Source organism: Ursus arctos, unplaced genomic scaffold, assembly GCF_023065955.2.
Source record: "Ursus arctos isolate Adak ecotype North America unplaced genomic scaffold, UrsArc2.0 scaffold_6, whole genome shotgun sequence".
Classification (NCBI taxonomy): Eukaryota; Metazoa; Chordata; class Mammalia; order Carnivora; family Ursidae; genus Ursus; species Ursus arctos.
The window spans coordinates 16,996,100-17,017,665 of record NW_026623078.1 but is presented as its reverse complement, the minus strand read 5'-3'; the positions used below and the strand labels follow the sequence as shown (position 1 = coordinate 17,017,665).

Sequence of the window (21,566 nt, the reverse complement as noted above, 5' to 3'; positions counted from 1 at the left end):
TCTTTGGAAAGTAATCCACATTAACAGGTGAAGAGAATAGCTCTGCAGCCCCCTCTACTTGGGAGATGGAGAGCGGTAGGGTATGAAAAGTGTTAAGCTCTTCAGTGAAAAGTCATGTTTTTAAAAAAATGAGATTTCAAGTCCACTGCTAACTGGATGGAAGACAAACATGAGAGTCTTATAAAACCACTTAAAATATGAAACTCTGACACTATTTATAGATGAACTGCCATTAAAATGATGCTTGAAAACAGTGTGTTCGTCTCTAAAGTGGGGAGTGTACCCCATCAATACATTGCACTGTCTTCTCTGTACCCCCACTATATAAGAAAAAGGTCAGCTGGCAAGATCTTGCTCACAAGCACACCTTCCAGAAACGTACCTGGAGGTTTCAGAGGACACAGAGAATAATAGACCCTTGGCATTCATAGATTATTCTATGATCTATGAGAAGAGACCAAAGATGTAGTCCTGTAATCTTTCATATGTCATGGATCTGAGCTACCCATGAATTAGTCATACTCTCCTTGCATGGAACCAGGACTTCTGTTCTGCCCATACATACAAATTTTTTTTAACAGAAGAGATGAATGGATTAACACACAGGCAGAATGCAAAGCAGGGGTGAGTGTGAACAGTAGGCATGGCTGTGCTCACTCTTTATTTTTCATCAGCACTGATGTGTGCCTTTTGAGGTGGGACCTCCCCCAAATTGCAAATTAAAGCAACTATTCAACTTGGGGCCAGGCTCAAATAATTGAGCTTCTGAATGTTGAATCTGTGAGTCGCTAGGGAACACTGAATTTGAGCTAAAGAACAGACTTGTATCTAAACTAAATTTTGTAAACAGAACCATATTTAAATGCAGTTGAGGAGTCCAGACTTAAAGAGTTTTTGATAAAGCTAATTATGCCTTGATTACTCCCTGCTTTGACTAGTTTAAAGCTGAAGTTCAAGTTCTTCTAATTCTATACCATAATGTTTAACTATAACCCACCACAAATAACTCAAATTTTCTTTTTTTTTCTTCCTTTTTTCTGACTTCATTTTCTCCTTTCTTTTCCCATGAGTAGACGGTGTCTTTCTCTTTCACTGAAATGATGCCTCTGGTCCTGTTGACCCCTGGTGCTGCCATGCCTTGTATCTGCAGAGGCTGCCACCAGAGCTTATAAAAAGGCAGATGAGAAACCTACAGTGACTTTCCTCTTTACGTGTAGACAAGGCCTTTCAGTCCCTATTAAAGTCCACAAACTGCTCTTAATCCTCTATAGTTTGCTCAATTCTGTGCAGGACTCTAAAGACACAGGTACACACGTTATTCCTACCATCAAGTTGCGTATAATGCGCTAGCAGGAGGCAGGGGGAACTTACCGTAACAGAGATCAGATAACGGTAAGTATGTTCCATGGACTCTGAGGAAAGTTCATGACACACACTCATCGTCACAAGGGCCTAGGAGTACTTGTAATGCCAATTCTGAATAAATGAAGATTTAGGAGACAGTGAGGTCTTCACACAACAGAGGAAACCTGAACTGGACCTCACGTATGGGTGGGATTCTGACCGAGTTTCTACTTGTGTTTCTTGCTGTCGGTGGGTCTGTTTACCTTCCAGAAGAGACGCTGTGTTTTCCTCTTGACTGTGTTTTCTTTAAGTCTACTTAGATGTCACCCTCCTCTGGAGACATAAGAACTGATGATAGCTTTCCACTCCGTGCTGTTGAACAAAAGCGTTATTTTCATGAAGGGCGAGCCACGTTAGTAAAGAACTTGGTGCCTCTTCAGGAATTTATCAGTCCCTGGAACTGTCCCGATACTGCGGAGCTTCTGAAAGTCTTTTTTTAAGTCTTTGAAAGTCTTTTTCAGCCCAGCGCATGCTCCCTCAGGGCAGGCACCAGATGGATGCCCGCCGGGGCTCCTACACCACTGCTGGGAGTCCGTGTGCTTTACAGTAAGAGACAAGTTGTAAATAAACTTATCATATAATTTGAGAATCATATTGATGCTTAAAACAAAAGATAATTCCAAGACTACCTATAAAGGTATGTGGTATATACTAAATTGTGAAGCAATTTCTTGAATGAATTTGTTGGATGAATGAATGGTAGAAATTCCTGGATTTTGCTCAGAAAGTTTATTTATTTACTTATTTATTTTTAAATAGAGGAAAAAGTAACTTTTGAAATGGGCCTCAAAGGAAGTCCTGGACTCTGAGGATGAGGAACTGATAAGGAGTTCTGGGCAAGAAGAGGCACACACACCTGATGAGCCAGGTGTGTAGGAAACACAAGAAGAGTAACGGATGCTGACTTTGGATGAGTGTGGGGAGGCCGGTTGAGAGGTGCCTTTAACTTCAGGGCTCTGGACTTTAAATCTGATCGATAGGTAACTGGGAGAAAACAGGGTTTGGGAGCAAGGAGGTAACCAGATGAACAGTGTTTGTAAAAGAATTTTCTGCTTGCTAAATGGACTGGCAGCAGAGACCAGAGGCGGGCTGACTGCTCTAATAAGGCTAAGTCAGTCTGGTGTAGAGATGGTGATGCCAGCGTATGATGCATGAGGAAAAGCCAGCAGGGCTTGATGGCTGCCTGGGGATGCATGGTAAAGAGCCAGCAGTTACTCGGTGGGGCTTCCTTCCAGAGGATGCTCCTTCTGTTGACTGTCGTGGTCAAAACTGTATTTCTTTGTCTGAGGAGGATGCTGAGCTGAGCTCTGCTTTCAATGTGCCCTTTAGAGAGTTAGACCCACGAGACTCAAGCAAGAGCAAGAGACAAAGTTCCAGACCATGCCAGACCAGTGCTTTGTGAAGCTAAAGAGCAGGTGTGTCCAAACACTACCCAAAGGCCATGTGCAGAGACCAGCTTCGCCCTAGGTGTCTCAGTCTGTTAGGGCTGCTATACCAAATGCCACAGACTGGGCGGCTTAGAGATAATAAACATTTCTTTCTCACAATTCTGGAGGCTGGAATCCAAGATCAAGGTGCCAGCATGCCTGGTTCTGGTAAAGGCCCTCTTCTGGGTTGCAGGCTTCTTACTGTTGTCCTTACATGGCAGGAAGGGCAAGGGAATCTCTCGGGAGCCTCTCTTACAAGGTACTATCCAATCATGAGGGCTCCACCATCATGATCTACGTACCTCCCAAAGGCCCCATGAACTCACACCATCACAACGGCCATTAGGATTGCAACATATGAACGGGGTGGGGGACACATTCAGACCACAGCACCAGGCTATGGAAGAGAGAGACCGGTGCGGAGACGACACTTCAAGGCTCTCTAATCACATGGTCCTGAAGGGCCTCCATCTCTCTGAACTTCTCTGAGTAGTCAGGATGCACGAATGCTTTCTCAATTCACACCTAATGATGGAGCAGACTCTCAGCAGGTTGGAGAAGAGTAAGGTCTTGATAGTCTAGCTTTTCACCCATTACAGCTGCAATCACTCTGTGGGTATCTTTCTCTCTCTAATGGGTGTGCTCTTATGGTCCCTTTCTCTCATTATTTGACTTTTTGGTCTCATCCCTTCTCTGATTAATTGAAGACTGCCCACGGTTTCTACGAGTTGATCTAATATTCCACCAGACATCCATATTTTCTTGTGACTTCCCCATTCTACTTTCCCACTGTCCAATGACCCTCAACTATCTTTCCATGTATGAACCCATCACAATAGAGAAATCAACTGGTATGAAAAGTCTGGTAAATGGCTGAAAGAAGAGCCTGGGATAGAACTGGGTTTATACCCAGTGCGTCTTGTCACACGGTTGCCCTTTGTTATCAGGTTGAACCTCTTCAATTCTTGTATCCTCATCCACACAATGAAAATTCTAATACCCTCTCTGCAGGGCGAGTGTGCGGACTACAGAGACACGTGATGCCACCAGCACAGCACTCCCAAGGCAAGCTTTCCACAGACTATGGGCTTAACTCTTCTGCTGCTTTTTGTAGAAAAGCAGTGACTACATCGACAATGAACTGATCTACACTGTAATAGCCATTAATAATTAACAACAAAAAACTAGACACACACAGTTGACTTACGGAATTTCGTTCATTTGATCAGAAAATAGCATTTTTAAATATGTCAAATAACTTAATTGGCAATCTAACAATTCAAATCGCAATCAATAATGGCCTCTTGAACTTCGTAATAAACACGTGTTAAATCCTCAAAAATAGAATGATACTTTCTGAGGATAGGAGTCCTTTGTTTTACAGAAGAGACTATCTCTACGTGTGTCCTTACAGAAGCCTGGGTGATTTTTGTGAAGAAGGAGAATAAAACAAGTAAAATCCCAGCTACTTTTGCCAGCAAATGCCCCTCCTCTTCCTCTTCTTTTTTAAAAAGCAGCGAGCAAGATCGAAACCTGGCTCCACTGGGCTGCACGGTGGCTCTCATTACCATGGCTGGCTTCCCTGGCTCCTGGGGAGACCTTGCTCAAGGTCAGCTGAGCAGGTTTCCGAGGAGCCACACCTGACAGTACCCATGGAACCTGAGCTCTGAGTCATTTGCTTGGCAAAGAGCTGATCTGGGAAAAGGCAAAAGTCAGAGATGCTGGCGTGAAAGGTAGGTGAGTCATGGACAAGGAACAAATCTTTCATTACGGAGCACCAGCTTTAGGAAACTCAGAAACGGAAAAGAAGCTGTTTGGGGAAAACTAGCTTGTATTTTTGGTTAGGACCATTTAACCCACGAGAAAAGGCATGCACAGGTTGTTTCTGCTTCCAGGAATTTCTTAAGTACCTAGCGCTTACACTATAAATAGAATAAAAAATCTGTCTCAAGTTTTGAAAAAGGAAACTTTCCAGGAGAAACTGACTCTATCAGTGACTTAAGCTTGACTCAGATAACAAGAAACTAAAAACAAAGTGAGCATTGTAACTTATTCCCTGAAATTGCAGTCACGTGGATAATGCATAGAAATCAGTGTTTATTCCTTTAAAAATGACTCACATATACAGCACACAGGAGAGGTTTCATAGTCTAGGTTGAAAAAACTCAGAAGTTTAACCAGAAGAACATCACAAGGTCACCTTATGCCTTCCTTTTCTTTTTTAGTTTCCTTAAACAAGGAACCATGTTTTAAAAAGACACACCTCGTACTCTAAAAACAAAGTAATCTTAAATGCAGAAGTAGTGAAATCCAATAATGACAAGATTAGTACATATGACTTCGTAAGGCTACTTACCTGTAATGTAAGAGCTCAGAAAAGAACGAAGCTTTAATGAACTTTAAATGCAAAAATCGCAAAAAACAGTTGAAAACATTTGGATAGTACGACAAAAACTATGCTTTTCACAGCAATCTTTATCACACTTTAAAATAAATGCTTCCATCTTATTTATGGGAAAACTGATATAAAAACAACTGAAATCAGCTTGAAATGACCTGACTTTATTTGAGAATGGGATACAGGGCCAAGAATTAGTGTCTCCAACCCAGATGACATTGCACTGCTGAGTCATGTGGTTGAATCCTTTCTAATCTCCCCAGTGCAGGTCCTAGCTAAATAAGAATATGACAAATATTGACAAAGGCAAGACGGTTATGCCTGTGAAGTTTAACTGACCGTCTTCTCCAGAATTTGCCTGGGAGGGGGAAAGAGGGGTCCTCCGCCTCTCGCTGTACCAGGCACTCCTATAGCTATGCGCCTAGCTTTCTGCAAGTTTCTACTAGCTTGCTGGTATTCGTAGTTGGTATGTGGGAAACTGAGGCTCAGAGAAGTAAAGTCCATTCGCGGGTTGGTAAACAGTGGAGCTGAGGTTACACTCATGTCTACCCTACCCCTCTGTTCTTTCCTGGCCATCAGGGTTGCAAATTCACGTGCTGTCAGGAAACAGCCTGGTGAACACTGGTTAGCATGACCACACATAGCAGTGTGTGGGAGAGCAGGGGTGCTGGGAATCATAAGAGGAACCAACAGGCCCATTTGCTGGGGACTTCTCCTGCTTTTAGCACGTCACAGAAAACTCCTCGGTTGTGGGCAGATGGGGATGGGTGGGCTCCTAGAATGAGGCAGAGTGGAGAACACAGGCCCGGCTGGAGGCATTCCCCATTAAATCCACCTGTGCTCAGGTGTAAATCTGCAATCTCAGACCTGGGGATGGGAGATGGGGAGTTCCCTCCAGCCAACAGGAGCCCAGGGCTTTCATTTCAGAACGTCTTAGATCTGGGATCAGAAGATAAGGTCCTATGGTGATGAGTGATGGATTTCAGGATATATCACTGAGGGGCACTGTTGGCTTTTTCTGTAATGCTTCTCTTTCCACCTGAAGAATTCTACCTGGCCTGGGCTGGTTCTTACCTGTCAGCCTAAATTGGATTCTGAGGTTCCTGGAGAGTGGTAACATCTACCCAGCAAGGTCATGCATAACACAATAATAATAAATCATACAATGCATTACATACTCTATAGGCAATGGCCTGTTACATATCGATGCCAGAAAGGAGGCTCGAGGAAGGCTATTGATCAAATCAAAGTATGTGGTCACTCGGGAATATGGTGCTGAGGTTAAGACTGCGTTCTCATGAGGGCTGCTCTTTACTACTCCTTAAGTCACTGGAGACATCAGTCAACTGGAGAGCTATCTCCAACTTCCTAAACATTCCCAATGTCCTCATTTGGTGATACTGAACTCAACCTCTCTGGAAAAGGGAGGAACCATTTGGACTTCGACTACTATTTATCCACTTCTTTGGCTCCTTCATGGAAAGATGGGTCCGGTTCTAGGATATCTCCGGACTCTCCATCAGCTCTGGAGACCAGGAAGGAATCCTGGGGTGTTATGGACATGGGGCAAAGTACCCAGCAGTATCTTGCACAGAGCACACACATTCCCAAGGCTGCCTGGCTGTCTGTCAGCACCTGCCCCCTACTCTCAGTCTGTCCCTGGCATTTAGGTTCTGCCCTCTTGACATGGCCTCTTTTGGGAGACCATCCTGCAAAATTCTCTCTCCCCAAAACTCCCAGGGTGCTCGTTGCTGGCCCTATACCATTTGGCCTGTCAGAAAACACCATTTCATTCCCCAACCACGGTGCACTTCTCATGAAAGGGCAAAGATGCTCACTTTTTAATACTGTCTTCAAATCCATGCACTTCCAAGTACCTCACTAGTGATTACTGGTAAATATAACATGGCTTTTGAAAAAACCATAACTACTAAGCAAATATGTAGAAGACATACCATGGAAACCCTTGCAAAAGCAAAAGTAAATCATGGTTACTGTTAGTTCAGACTTGGTAGAGACCTCAAAGACATGGACTCCTTTTCTTTTTTTTTTCTTTTCTTCTCCTTTTCTTTCCAGACAGCAAAATATCTGAAACCTCAGCCCTCAGCCTCTTTGTCTTAATGTAATAATGGCACAAGTTTTCAGAGAGAATCAATACCTTCTGCTCAGAATGGGCCAAAATAAAGCAACGTACTTACTTGAAAGAGGAATGAGTATTTTATGGATGGGGGGCAGGTGTCACAGGGAGTCCGTTCTATCTTCAGCAACCCTCTGCAGCATGTAATACCTGGAAATACAGAAAAAAATGGCTATTGCTTTTTTACTTGACAAAAAGAGGCAGCCTGCTAAATACACATAGCAACGGAAAATGATAATTCTTTTAAATATTGGTGAAAAATTAAAAAAATAGATAAACATGTAAGTACACCAAAGTGTGCTGCTTCTTACATGCTTCATTTAGAAGCTAAGGGTTCTGCTCACTTCAACTATTTTTTTTTTAAGGAGACATTTAACCAGAGACAGCAATTATACAGAAGGATATAAACATCAGGTTGTGAGAAGTCACATAAATAAAGGCTTACAGGACACCGTCGCATTTCTGGAATGGCGGCTCTGTATATCTTGAGTCCAAGTCTACCCAAGGTGTGACAGGGTGTTAGCATTTCAAAGGCCTCGGGGCCCATCTGGTGCACAATCCACATTTCAGAACACTCAGTTAAGGCGCTTGGCACGGACCACTCAGCTGGCTGCGGCAGAGCTCCTGATAGCCACAGGAGCACCCTTCCCCTGCACTGTCACACTCCCATGCCAGTACTCATTCATTCATTCACTCATGCATTCATTCATTCTCAAGTACTGACAGAGCACTTTCTACGGACCAAGTTCTGTTCTGGGCTCTGGGGGTTAAGAGAAAAATCTCTGGCCTCAGAGTTTACGTTCCAGAGAGGGGAGACTAAATACAACAAGTGCTATCTCAGAACGGTCTCGCCACGGTGGCAGTTAGAGACATCTGAAGGCGGTGAGGGAGCAAAGCCATGGGTCTACTGGGGGAAGCACATTCCAGGCAGAAGGGGCAGGGAGGACCATGAGGCACGAAGAGCGCGGGAGGCTGGCCAGACAGGAGTAGGGGACACGCGGGGACACGGGAGTAGTGGTTAAGTCTGTGGCACTGGATGAACCGACCAGTGGAGAGCACGTGACAGGGAAGCTGAGGAAGCACAGAAGTTTGGAGAATGTCTACTTAAAAGGAGGGCAGGAAAGAAGGAGGTTGGGAAGAAACATTTCGAGGCAGGAGAAAAACCACAGGGAGCTGTGTCCCAGAGGCCAGCAGGTGGGCAGCTGCTAGCTTGGGCTGTCAGCTCTTCATGAAGGAGAAGACTTCCAACGCAGTGAGAAAGGGGTGGGGATAAGACAGAGAGAAATAAAGGCTGCTATATGGCCGCTTGTGAAAAAGGGGGTAATAAAGCCTGAGTAGGGCAAAACACCGCAGAATTTGGAGGGTTCCCTGACGGCTGGCTCCGAATACTGGAAATGCACGTTTCACTGGCGGCAAGATCTAATGCAAACACGCGATCCTTCAAGTGGACTTTCCCACCAAATTTAGCAAGATTTCAAATATGTCTAAATTCAATTAAATGTGTAAGGAGAGCAGAAGGCCTTATTCATGGGAGGGTTCAAGGCCAGTGTTATAATCCAAGCCCCAATTTCACAAGCTTGTCTTTAATGAGCAGCACAAAATAAATGACTTAAAAAAAAGCATCAACAGGCATCCAATGGCAAATGATCATTCCTGGCAATACCAGCAATTCCAAAAATAACCACTAAATTACTTAGGAGTCCACCAGGAAGGAGAGTATTTGGTGGTGCCTTTAAGATGAACTTTGAAACTAATGGATATGTTTAAATTATTGGAGACATTAAAAAATATATTTTTTAAATCCCATGCTATGTAAATCTATTAAAGCAAAAATACTTCCATGCAATGATCTGCTGTGTCTTCTGAAAAGGTTTACCCGGAGGAAAAAAAAAATGAGAGTTTGTATTTATTACATTTATTATAGATAACAAATAAGACCACAGAGTGAAACTGAAAGTCAATGTAAGCTATGGCCCAGATCTGCGGCCCACACCAGCCCTACTAGACATTAGAGGTAATGGATGCGGCAATTACAGAGTTCTGGATGGGGGCCGGGCGGTACTATGTCTCTTCTCCTGAAGCCCTCCCTCCCCACCCTTTCTAAGCAACTGGTCACCCCTCCTTGCTATCGTCAAGCTAAATGCCTCTGTTACCCTTTTTTTTTTTTTTTTAAGATTTTATTTATTTATTTGACAGAGAGAGAGACAGCCAGTGAGAGAGGGAACACAAGCAGGGGGAGTGGGAGAGGAAGAAGCAGGCTCCCAGCAAAGCAGGGAGCCCAGTGCGGGGCTTGATCCCAGGACCTTGGGATCATGCCCTGAGCCAAAGGCAGACACTTAATGACTGAGCCACCCAGGCGCCCCCTCTGTTCTCCTTCCACCCCATATTGCTATGTATTACTATTCATTTCAGTCTCTCTCCTCTTCCATAGGGCCACTTCTTACAGAAAGGGCTGTGTATCTATCTACCTCTCACTTACGCTTAGCACGGACCCTAGCAGCACATGGTAGGTGCATGTAACTACAGAATCAAATAACAAAAAAAATAAAAATAAAAATAAAAAATAAAGAAAGAAAAGAAATACACTTAGATGAGAGGCCCGATGTCTCTTCAAATAGTTTTCCAACCCAGGTAAATTTTGGAGGGTCAATCCTGAGATGGTAATCAATTGTTAATGACAGATGTCCTCAGTTCTTTTTGTATCAGAGATGCCCGAATCTAGCCAGATCCAGACAGAAAGCCACCCCTCGGTATTAAACTGCAACCCTACATCCCAGAGCATGCAGTGCACATCGCTCCTTCTTTTCTACAATTCTTTTCAGACTGTGCTCAGCCCAGCTCTTTGTGGCATGTCGTATTCTACACGGAATAACTCTGTTTTTAAACTCATTCCCATTTTTCCTGCTGTGATTATGAGCTCCTAGGGGAAAAAGTTAAAAAGTATCACTTCGTGTTTTAATTTAAAAAATTATACATTTTATATTCTCGTTCATGCTAACGGACCTATGTTTGATTGGTCAGGAATGTCATTCTTTCATCAGGAAAGAGGCACAGAATTACAAGGAGGGGAGAGAACAAAATATTCAAGTGTCTAAGAAATTTATTTTTACTGTTTTATCTCAGAAATACATAAAGATTGCCCTGAATATACTTTTTTAAAAAAAGAGCTATAATTCACCTGAGGATAAAAGTACAGATTCTGTTACTTTGCAGAAAGATAAATAACATTTTATTTAGTGCTATATGAAAAATGCCCTTTTAGTATATGTTAAAAGGCCCTTTGGGATATCCTAGTACATTACACAATATCCACGCACATTTATATTTATATCACATTTTTAAGGAGTTCCTTCTAGACACACAAAGTCTTTTAAGATTCAGCCGAGGACTGTCAGCGTCACTTAGAACTATTTCCCATAGCTTCCTGTGACACACAGCCTAATGGAGCTGTGCTCACAAAAGGAGGTTCACAGTGTTGACGGAGGAGGACAGCAATCATTTACTTCTAAGGCGGCTTAGAAATTCTGTAAGGCCAAGGCAATTTAGGAAGTATTTCAGGAGATGGAGAAAAGGACAGGGAGAGACAGTCATGGAAATGCATCTGATTATTCTTCCCCACCCAAGGGTCCAAGCCTGGCTCTCAGGTGTAGGCTATTTTCCACACCTGCAGCAGGAACGCATGTCAGGGGAAGAACCTCGGGCTGAAAGGGGGAGTGGGGTCCGGGTGTGTGAAGGAGAGCAAGAGCACTGTAGCAAACTGTGCTCTCTGGCACTGCCACGCAACCTTCTCAAGTCTGAACCAGGCGTGGCTAGTGTCAGGGGAGTCCAGACAGGAAGGAAGAGCTCTCAGGAGAGCGACCCTCCCCACATTCAGCCCGTCACACGTGGTGTCTTGACACAGAACCGTTGCAGCCCACCCGTAGTTAGAGACCCTGCCTTACACTGAACTATCAAACTTTGTCACTATAGATGATGCCCTATCACACTAAAGGACAACCTTTCACAATATTCTTTATTTTTTCTTAACACTGTTACCTGAGAGAAATATGACATTAGATATTTATTACCCCTCGGGATAGACTAGGGAGGGGAACGTGGAATGGGGAGGGGGGAGAAGCCCAGTTAGCATGCTGAAGTTTTCCTCTGCCAGAGAATATATGGAATCCCTTCAACCAGATGAGAGCTTTAAATCAAAGCAGTTATTTTAACAAAATAGTTAAATGGCAATGTTTGGCTTTTCAGGAGCAGAGAAATAATTCCTGACAGCCTTCAGCTATCAGCAGGGCTCTCCACTGATAGCAGAGACGCATGGTGGCAGCCAGCCAGCCGTGTGACTGGTGAGTCAATACACAAGTTTCTGTGGTCTCCACAAGCTGATACGGTAAGGACATCAATTTTTAAGTAGAGGACTAAATGATAACACGGGGGTTCTCCTGGTGTGAAACCACTCTATGGCGAAGTACCATGAGAAACAAAAACTCACACTGCGTTTGTTTGGGTTTCTTTCGGCTCAGCCTTGGCCATGTAGATCTTTTTCCTCCAGAACAGACCACCTTTATTATAGAACTTAAGATCATTTATGGTTTGATTTGGAAAAAACACCCAGGCAATTGTTAATAGGAATTTTTAAATGTTGTCAAACCTTAGGCAAAGTGGTAAGAACCCCACCTTTCTGCGATTTCATTCCAACTCCGAAAGCAATGTCCCTGTTAAACAAAGCCCCGAGTGAAAAATTCTCCCTTTGGCACGGCTGACTACACACCTATGTATATTTTTGGCAAAATGGGATATGCTAATATTCTCCATATTAAAAAGGCTTCATGAAAACTACAAAAGGTGAAACAAAGAAAACCATCCAAAATGAAGGCTGCACACATCTTTGAAGAAACAATAGCACATTACTTCTGCTAAGACCCTGCGTCGACACCGGGAGAATCGCTGCCCCGTCCTAATTAAAGTACTGAACTCTCCCCGATTGCTCATTATTCATGACAGTCTGGACTCAATGCAAACAAAGTCAACCGGCTACTGAAACGCACCTCCAAAGACAGCTACACTGATGCAACATCGGACTTTCCCAAACAGAAGAGAACCAATAAGCATCATTCCCCACTACATACACTCTTGAATCCAGGTAAAAACAATATTCCTTCATGAACAGGGTAGCTGTTTACCAGCCGAGCCCTCTCCAGGAGAGCGTATCACTGTCCGGGAACACTGGAGTATGCATGATATTAACAAAAGCAAGATCGAATTAAACAGATGACATGAGGAACACGCTTCATTTCATGCATGGCCCTGTTTTTCCTGCGAGAGAAAGCCTCAAAGTAATTACCATGAACTGAAACTTCTTCGCTGATCCCCGGCAGCCGGCAGCCGGTGGCTCCGATACACTACAACAAAGACAGACACCTTCTCTCTGGTGCCCTCCTCCTTCTTTACCGTTACCAGCTGAGCACCTCCACCGATGCAAGAACACAGAAGAGTATCTCTGTATCTATGTCTCCAATGCAGCATAAAGAGTACTGTGGAAACCTATCAAACTGGCGAGCAGCAATGCTAGCAACCAATGAGGAGAGGCTCATGCAGAATCCAGCACATGCTCTCTGAGGCGCAGGCTGTCACCAGCGCTTAGCAGGCTGCTAATCTAATTATAGCTAGTTTGCTAGCACAGAGCTCTTGGAGCAAAGCACGTGAGCAAATTAAATTTTAATAAATTAAACCCCACAGACAAAATCATCTTGATTTCCTGTCATTTTGAAGATTAATGCATCACCTTATAAACTGTAAGTGATTTTTAAAAGTACATTCTTGTTTTTTTCTCCAATGCGGACACACACAGAGTAGTTAAATCAATGTACGGTACTACCAGCTTACTTAAACTTACCAGATTCCAGGACTGAGAAATAATAAAATTGATACAAGGAAGATATTAAAATCTGAGTGCTATAAAATCAGAGCCTCGCTTTATTTACCCTGGTTAGCAATTTGCGACTCATTTGTCCTAAAGTGCTAATTAATCTCTCAACATAGTTGGAAATACCATGCACATTTCCATCCATAGTGGAAAAAGGCTAATCAAGGTGTTGAAAGTCATAATCTTGACTACGGTGATGAATAATAATTCAGAGCTACAAAAGATAGAAAAAGGGTATCAGAAGGTATTATAAAAGAAAAATTAAATAAATTTGCCCACCTCACAATTTAATGGTAAATTAGTTCTAGAAGCCAAATCCTGTAGAGGGGGTTTGATGCACAGATAAAAGGCAGGCACCTAACCGTCAGACTGGCTGGGTTTAAGTTCTGGACCAGCTATTTCTTACCTTTGTGACTGGGCGAGTGACTGGATTCCTCTATGTCCCCGAAGCAATAATGGGAGACACCTTGCAGGATTATTGTCAATGAGCTATTAACACTTAGCACGGGGACTGGCACACAGCGAGTTCTAATCAAGCTATTATTAATAGCAGCAATCTTTCTGCTACATCATATAGTCTACCATCTTTTCCAGCATCACACTACTCTAAAAAAAGTATCTAAACACTTCTCCACTATAGTTTTGTCAGAAACACCATGCAGAAACACCATGTAGAATTAACAGTGACAAGCCAGTGGCAGACTTGATTCATCACAGAGAATCATTATTGGTATTCAGTCTAGTAACAAAAATTATTACACCTCCTTTTTGTCTATGTAATTGCTACAATTTCACTTGACTCTACATGAACCAATCTTAAGAGGTATTTTCAGGAAATTATAGGCATATAATTGTATTTCCTTAATGATTTGCAATATAGATTAGGTGATACACATTTTAAAAGTGTTTTCTATGGAATATAAATTGGGGAAAGTTGATAATGAGAAGTTCGAGCAATTTAAAATGACACATTTATGTGAGACGGGGAGAGGAGGGAAGTCAGCTAGTCAAATGCAACTTTTTGTCCTGCAGCCTATTTATGTATTTGTTCTCCCTTAAAGTCGTTTCTTTCTTCTCAGTATATTTTATAAAATTAACATCCCAGGGTGACATTAATCAAATCTGTTCATATGTTAAACTTCTTTCAGTAATTCCCAGAAGTTGGTAATGTGTTACCAGTCAAGTTCTAATCCAATGATACTATACAAGCTTCTCATTTCCGTAGTTTTGTTTTGCTCCGATTTTCCTTTGAAAACCTTTATAGAAAGCTGACATTCTCAAAAGGCATTATGATTTGCTTCAAGGAACCAAATATCCCCAGGGATTAATCAGTAGCCACAGAAAAGGAATCCTGACTACAGATCAGTTTTCATCCTCCAGTCTTTGTGTCCCACACCTGTTTGGGAAGTAAGCTACAGAAAGGGACGGCATGGCCCATAAACTTCAAGGGAGAGCACAGCAACTCATGGTCCATAAACTCAAGAGTGAACACGTGTGGGGGAATGGACACAGAGACACAAACTCTGGGAAAATATGATGGAGGCGACTCTGCTAAAGAAAACGATTGCTTGGTGCGCCACCTGGAAGCATGGACCATCAAATTATCAAAGTGCAATCAGTATCATCAGGAGCTAAAACTCCAAGAGGAATTGGCTTCAGTGATTTGGCCTAAGGCACAGCTCCCCAGAGGCTGCCAGGATACAGACTAGTAACACTCCGAGGCATTTATCTAGGAAACATCGAACAGCTCTGCCTTCCCCTTCATTTAACGGACTGCTAGCTCAAAAAAGCACTTTAAAAAGCTGTTTGATTAATTTCTCTCATGCCTGTTTCGTATAAGCATTAAACAGACCCTTTCTAAGAGACGGAAGAGACTGTCCTTTCTTCGGTCTTATCTTCCACCATGTTTGGAACCAATATTTGTTTGAAACAGAGTAACAGTTAATTGGTAATCTTTCTGACTGCCACTCTGCTAGGTGAGCCTATATATTTTTTTGACCTTGGGAATAAGCAATTTTGTCTTTGAACTTTCATCAACTCATCCTTGATTCTGAAAAATCATTCATTCTCTTAATGAACAGTTTTTCTGGCACCTACTATGTGCAAAGGCATTGCTGGACATTGAGAGCCAGAGTGTTCTGATTTCCAATATAGCTTCCAAGCTAATGAGGGCGATAAACATTAAGTGATTCATTAACAAATGAGTAATCACAATGGGGTAAGCCGCTGTGAAGTGGGGGTGGACTGACTGGTCTGTGTTTGAAGGTTTCTGGAGGGAGTGTGGGGAAGGGCCAAGGGTGTGTGAAGGTCCTAGAGAGGCTGGTGGGGCCCAAGGACAAAGGAAGGACATGGAGACACAGCTGGAAACAGCATACACTGAAGGAGGAAGAGAGCTTGACTCCAGCCCTCTGAAACTCTGACTGCCAATTCCATTTCAGTTCTTTCTAAAGAGTAACAAGTTCCCACTATCTTCCAAGTCAAAACCTTCACTTACCCTTCCTTGTGCAAAGAACAATAACAGGTACATCTCACATTTGCTACACTGGGCAAGGAAGATCAGTTACTCACCACACACACTGTTCACCTCCCTGAATGGATTTCCTCAAGTTCTGTTCTGATTCCCTAACCTTGGAGAATGAGGAGAGGAAAGCCTATGTATCAAAAATTTCCATGGAGGGGGTGCCTAGGTGTCTGTCGGTTGGGGATCTGCCTTCGGCTCAGACCCTGATTCTGGGGTCCTGGGATCGGCCCCCGTATCGGGCTACCTGTTCAGTGGAGCCTGCTTCTCCCTCTCCCCCTCACCTTGCTTGTGCTCTCTCTCTCAAATAAATAAACAAAATCTTAAAAAAAAAAAAAAAAAGAATTTCCATGTAGAGCTTTGCTGAACTTTTCTTTCCTTGGAACAGAAACCAGGGTTCACGAACTAAAAATGATGCTGTTTAAGCCTATGGCTCCCAGATAACTTCTGACTGATCAGAAGAGTCTCAGTTTCGGTTGTTGGTCAAACTCCAACTTGCTGAAAGGGATCCAGGAGGGCAGTTTCTGTTCTGAGGAACAGGATCTGCGGTTGGGGAGGGCTGCTCAAAAGCTAGACCTCCATGGCCAATGATGCTCCATTTGACTGACGGGGAGCCGCAGCCCAGCTCTACTCCCCCAGCTCTGCCAGCCGAGGGAGCAACGACCAGCAGTGGAGCCATGGTCCAGGTCATGGCATGGATCCCAACCCATGTGGAGTATGGGTTAGCAAGTGTCAGGACAGCCAGCCTGGGATGGTGTGGCCTTGACCAGTAGCAGTTCCACTGAAGGATGTCAAGCCACCAACCAACATGAAGTCACTGGGCAGAGATGCTAACCATCAGCTCATGTGAGGGGCTTTAGCATACCACTCACTCCCAACTCCAAGGAAAAGAAAAGCATGCCCAGGCTGTGAAAGTCTCCTCTGGCTACAAGAGGTAGGACAACTGGTGGAAAAACATATATGTAGTTAGGAAGTAGAGTGCTCCTTCCTTCTCTGTTTGTAACACCCAAACACTGGCTGTTCATTTGTTCATTTTTTCTTCCGTCCTCTTCCCTCCCCTCCATTTCCTTTCTCTTTCTTCCTTCCGTCTTTCTTTCTTTCTTTCTTTCTTTCTTTCTTTCTTTCTTTCTTTCTTTCTCTCTTTCTTTTTCTTTCTAGAATGCACCATACAGTGTGCTTGATGCAGGTATAATGTGGGCAGGCTGAGAAAGATGGAATGGGGCTGCTGGAAATTACCCCAGCTGCTCCAAAGGCCACATGCAGCCCTCGGGGCCCCCTTCATTCAGACGCTTAGCATGCTGCCCTGTTTACCATGAAACGACCCCACTGCATCAATAGGGCCTCAGAGGTTCCTTTGTACATCAACGCAGGGCACCTTTGTGGGAGTCCGTTATCAGGGCCACTTGAGAAGCCACCCGCTGATAAAGATGTGTGTGGACAATCATCCCGCCAGGCCTCAGACGTAGACTGCGTGAGTCTTCTTGGAGGAACTCGGTTTACAATTCACTTGTGCATCTTGAGGCGTCTTCTCAAAGCCTTGCCTAAGCCATCGCCTTTTTCTTTTTTTCTTCAGGGAACAGTGAGACAGCTAAGGAGTTACGAATCTGAGGGGCGGCTAGCTCAGGAGACACCGTCATGGAGGTTTGCTCTGAATGGCGGCAGTTGCTAGCATAGTCAGGCATGTCTGACACCCTCACACACATGGCGTCTCTCCGTACACTGAAGATCCAGAGCAGTCCAAATGCCCTCGGGGAGGGACTTCACAGGACCCACAAATGCATGTCTTCACAGTACACGTCAGTGGTACTCGACCACAGTGCTTGGACAGATAATTTCCCAGGGGCCCCCTCTCCCCATTTCCTTGGGCCACATTCCTGCTGTATCCCCCCGTAATAAACCCATGAGACCCTACACGCTCTCTGCTTCTCTTACTGTTTGCCACCCTGGCCCACCCAATGGACCACTGAGGTGAGGACTCTGGACTTTGAAATGGCTAATCACAGGTCAATATTGCACTGGGATTACCCCCGTTATGCCTATTTAACCAGGAATGTAACTGGCCTCTTAGGCCAAGAGGTGAGAAGTCACTTGGTAGAAGAAGAGAACAAAGAATTTCCTGGGTATGGGACTAACCGCCAAAAAAGTTGATACAGACAAAATTTACATCTGTTATGTCCCATGTCCTCTGTATCCTTCTCCAACATCTAGCACCCTGACCCTAGGGCACAAAAGTACCAAGTGCCTACAACCTTAGCAGGCTGCATAGGTCTGCCCAGCCCCCACACCTCCGCAAGTCCTAACACTAACCAGCCAGTCCCTTGCCCTTCTACAGGAAAACTGGACTCCAACTCCTACTTGTGCTAATTTTGCAGAAATACACAAGACTCCTGCACTGGAGGTGAGCTCTCGAACCTGTTAAAAGAATGGTAACCTCAATGTTCAGCACAACATGGCTCAAATTAAGAACCTACAGAGGTGCTGCTGTGCAGGTCGATAGGGTTAAGAAGAGAGCTGGGATATAGTCATGCAAAAGGGACCTTCCCCCCAAAACTGAGAAACTAAATGATTAGGGTAAAAGTTTTGAAATTTTGATGCAAAAAGCACACTTACATGCCTAATGAACATCAGATTAAGAAAATTCTTCATTAAGATGGTTTTATTTGGCATCTTAGGATCCTAACTCATAAACACAATATTCTTAGGAAAGCATCTTTTTGATTCACCTGTTTTCTAGAGCAGCCCAGTTTAACCCAAATGATTGTTTCCTAATTATAAAGTCAAATAGTCAACGACAGGGAATTTTAAAAGTCTCCCTTGCACACAACTTAAAGCATTGCATAATAGAAGAACTTCGATATTGTTCAGAAATCAAACCTCCTACCTTCCTTTCATTTATATTTACATACATCTACAAGTCAAACATGAGTTTATTCAGCTGATGAGGTAGAATGCACAAGGACATTTCATATATGGCTAAGGTCATGTTAGTATCAGAACCCACATGTCCAAATGGCACTGGACAGCAGACAGCCTGCAATGAATGGGCATTCTGGCAATTAAAAATTAACATCACTGAGAAACTTTCTTTAACAACAACAAAAGCAACAACAAAAACAACAAAATCACTGATTAAAACATCAGTGATTTATACCTTAACAGAAATGATTTTAAATAACCAATAAGATTAATCCTTGGCATTCTGACTAGCAGCTTTTAAGAAATGGAAGTTTAGGACAGGAAGAGAGGGTTATTTGAGAATCTAAAATACTAAAGTGACATTGCTTCGTTAGTTCCAGAAACATATACTGAGCCCCTTTTATGTGATCATGGGTTGAGAATATAGCCTTTCCCTTCACAGAATTTACAGGTGAGGGAGACAGTAAGAACCTAGCAGTTTTGCTCCCTGCAGGGGGCTTGCAGAATTCAGAAAGGGGAGCCACAAACTAGGACTTGCTCAGGGACTCCAGACTCAGAATCAGTTCCTATCTTGCTCTGTTTCTCACTAAAACCAGTTTGTTCTTATACTCAAAATATTAGTCACCCCATGGGTATAATAATTAAATATTATTAAATAATATTATATTAAATATTAAATAATACATGTCATATATTGCACATGATAAATATAAATATAGCACATATAACATATATGTAATATATATAAATAATCTTATATAAAATAATATAATAAGTTATGAATTAGCTTGCAGCAATAGTCCTGAGCTTATTACCTTCCCTTCTGTTCTCAAATCATACCATGTTTTATAGACATTGACAGGCATCTTCTGGGATGTGAAAGTGTTTACCTTATCAATAATCCCTGTTCTACCAAAAGGACTCTTTCTCTACTGACCATGGATAATTCCTACAAACCTTTAAATTACAATAAATGGACTAACATCCTAAATTGTGGCTTTGTCTCCCAAAGTGGAATGTCTAAACATTTCAGATTTCAGTTAAATGACGTCTCCTATAATTATAAATAGTTCTGTATAGCATCAGCACTAGTGCTTGAGTGTGTCTCTACAATTATTGTCCAAAATCAAGGCATATCATCTTGCATGAGTAATGCACGCTGCTATTTTAAGCAAAAGTTTCATGGAAGAACTTCAGCTATGCATGGTATGAATGCTCATAATTATGTTTTAACATTACTAACTTCGAACGATTACTTTCATCCAAACAAATATGTAACAAAACATAATCTGTTACGAAATTCATCTGGGGTCTTTCTGAAACTTTTGAAGTCAGTAGGAGCCAAAGGATAGATGTCTTCAAGGGGGTCATATCAAAACTTCGGAAGTTATATCCTCCTGAATGATACTCTTTGGGAGAAATTATGTTGCTAGAACAACATCGTCACGTACTTCTCACCTCCTATCCCATTATATTTTATCCCATTCCAGCTACTTTCCAGCTGGAAACCTTGGGTAAATTACTTACTTCTTCATGCTTGAATTTTCTCATCTATAACATGAGGATGATGATATTATGTGGATTAAATGAGTTAATACATACAGAAAGCATGTAGAGAGTACTTAGCATTTTGTAAACATTATCTAATTTCCTCACACTTGGCTGACTGCAAAATTAAACATCCAGGCCAAATGATATTAATGGTATTAGAAAAACAGACCCTCTCTTAGAAAAAGAAGTATATAATATAAATATATAATTATCATGCCCTGAGCACAACCCAGATGGGAAATGTTATACTGTTAAGGCTTGTTAATAACATCTAGAAATTCTGGAACTTAAATAAGCATGGCTTTTTTTTCTGGGGGAATGTGGGAAAAAACATCCTCAAAATTTTACAAATGTGTATGCCTTTACCCATGGCTATTCGCTATGGGAAAATCATTCTAAGGATCATGTGCAAAAATAAATTAGAAATAATTGAGGATATATGTAAAAATATATAGTTATGGTATTTGTCACATCACGGTATCCCTTATAGAGCAAAAAAAGGAAGAAAGAAAATTGTATTCAACAACAGCCAACTGGCTACATAAATTATGGTGTATAAATAAAATTAATGGAACATTATACAGTTATTCAAAAGTGATATTTTAGAAGAGTATTTATTAAATGAGAATATAAGCTAAATATTAACTGAGAGTCATAAATCAACATATATTATGATACCATTTTTGTTAAAATTACCTCTTCGTGTATGTATACACATATGTCTGAATATATACAGAGGAAAAGTCTAGGAGCAAATCCCACAATATGAATAGTTTTTTATCTCTGCATGGTTGACTTGCCTGAATTTTTAAATTTTTCTACTGAGTTATTACTAACATTGAGCACAAATTGTTTATTAAAACTTTGTGTTTTTTTCCCCCATTCCCACCCATGGAAAATAAAAACCTGTGGGTGGCAAGTTTTTAATGAGTACAGCCCCTCTAATGCCTCAGGCTTGGAGATTCTTGCTGCCTCATGTCCTGGTCAACAGATAGAGCCTACAGCCAGTCTTCACGGTGCAACTTCGCTTCGCTAACCAGCAAGTAAGTAACCAGTGAGTAAGTAGCAGCCTCAGCAAACATGATTTTGATGAGCTAATCGTTCCCTACCGTAAGTCAAACCATTAGAGTGGGAACCAAGAGTTCAGCCTGGATTGTCAGTCAATTTGCTGATTAGACATTAGGGCAAGCCTCTGCTGGCACGGCGTTAAGTCCTCATTGCTAAGTGCAGTTCAGAGACTCCTTGCCTTAGTTATTTGGATAATTCTCTCCTTTTATCTAAAAGCATTCTTACACACT

General features: G+C 42.4%; 1 protein-coding gene across 3 annotated transcripts in view; it reads right to left on the bottom strand.

The window, feature by feature from the left end:
• Positions 1 to 21,566, bottom strand: part of FAM110B (family with sequence similarity 110 member B) — a 148,705-nt gene that overhangs the window by 57,162 nt on the left and 69,977 nt on the right. For 2 of the 3 annotated variants that reach the window (XM_026516446.4, XM_026516445.4), the window contains one exon: positions 7,428 to 7,516. The gene's annotated coding sequence lies outside the window, so the exon portion shown is untranslated. Of the gene's footprint in view, positions 1 to 7,427; positions 7,517 to 12,701; positions 13,219 to 21,566 lie in introns of those variants that run through there. The other variant, XM_026516447.4, reaches the window with a different exon arrangement.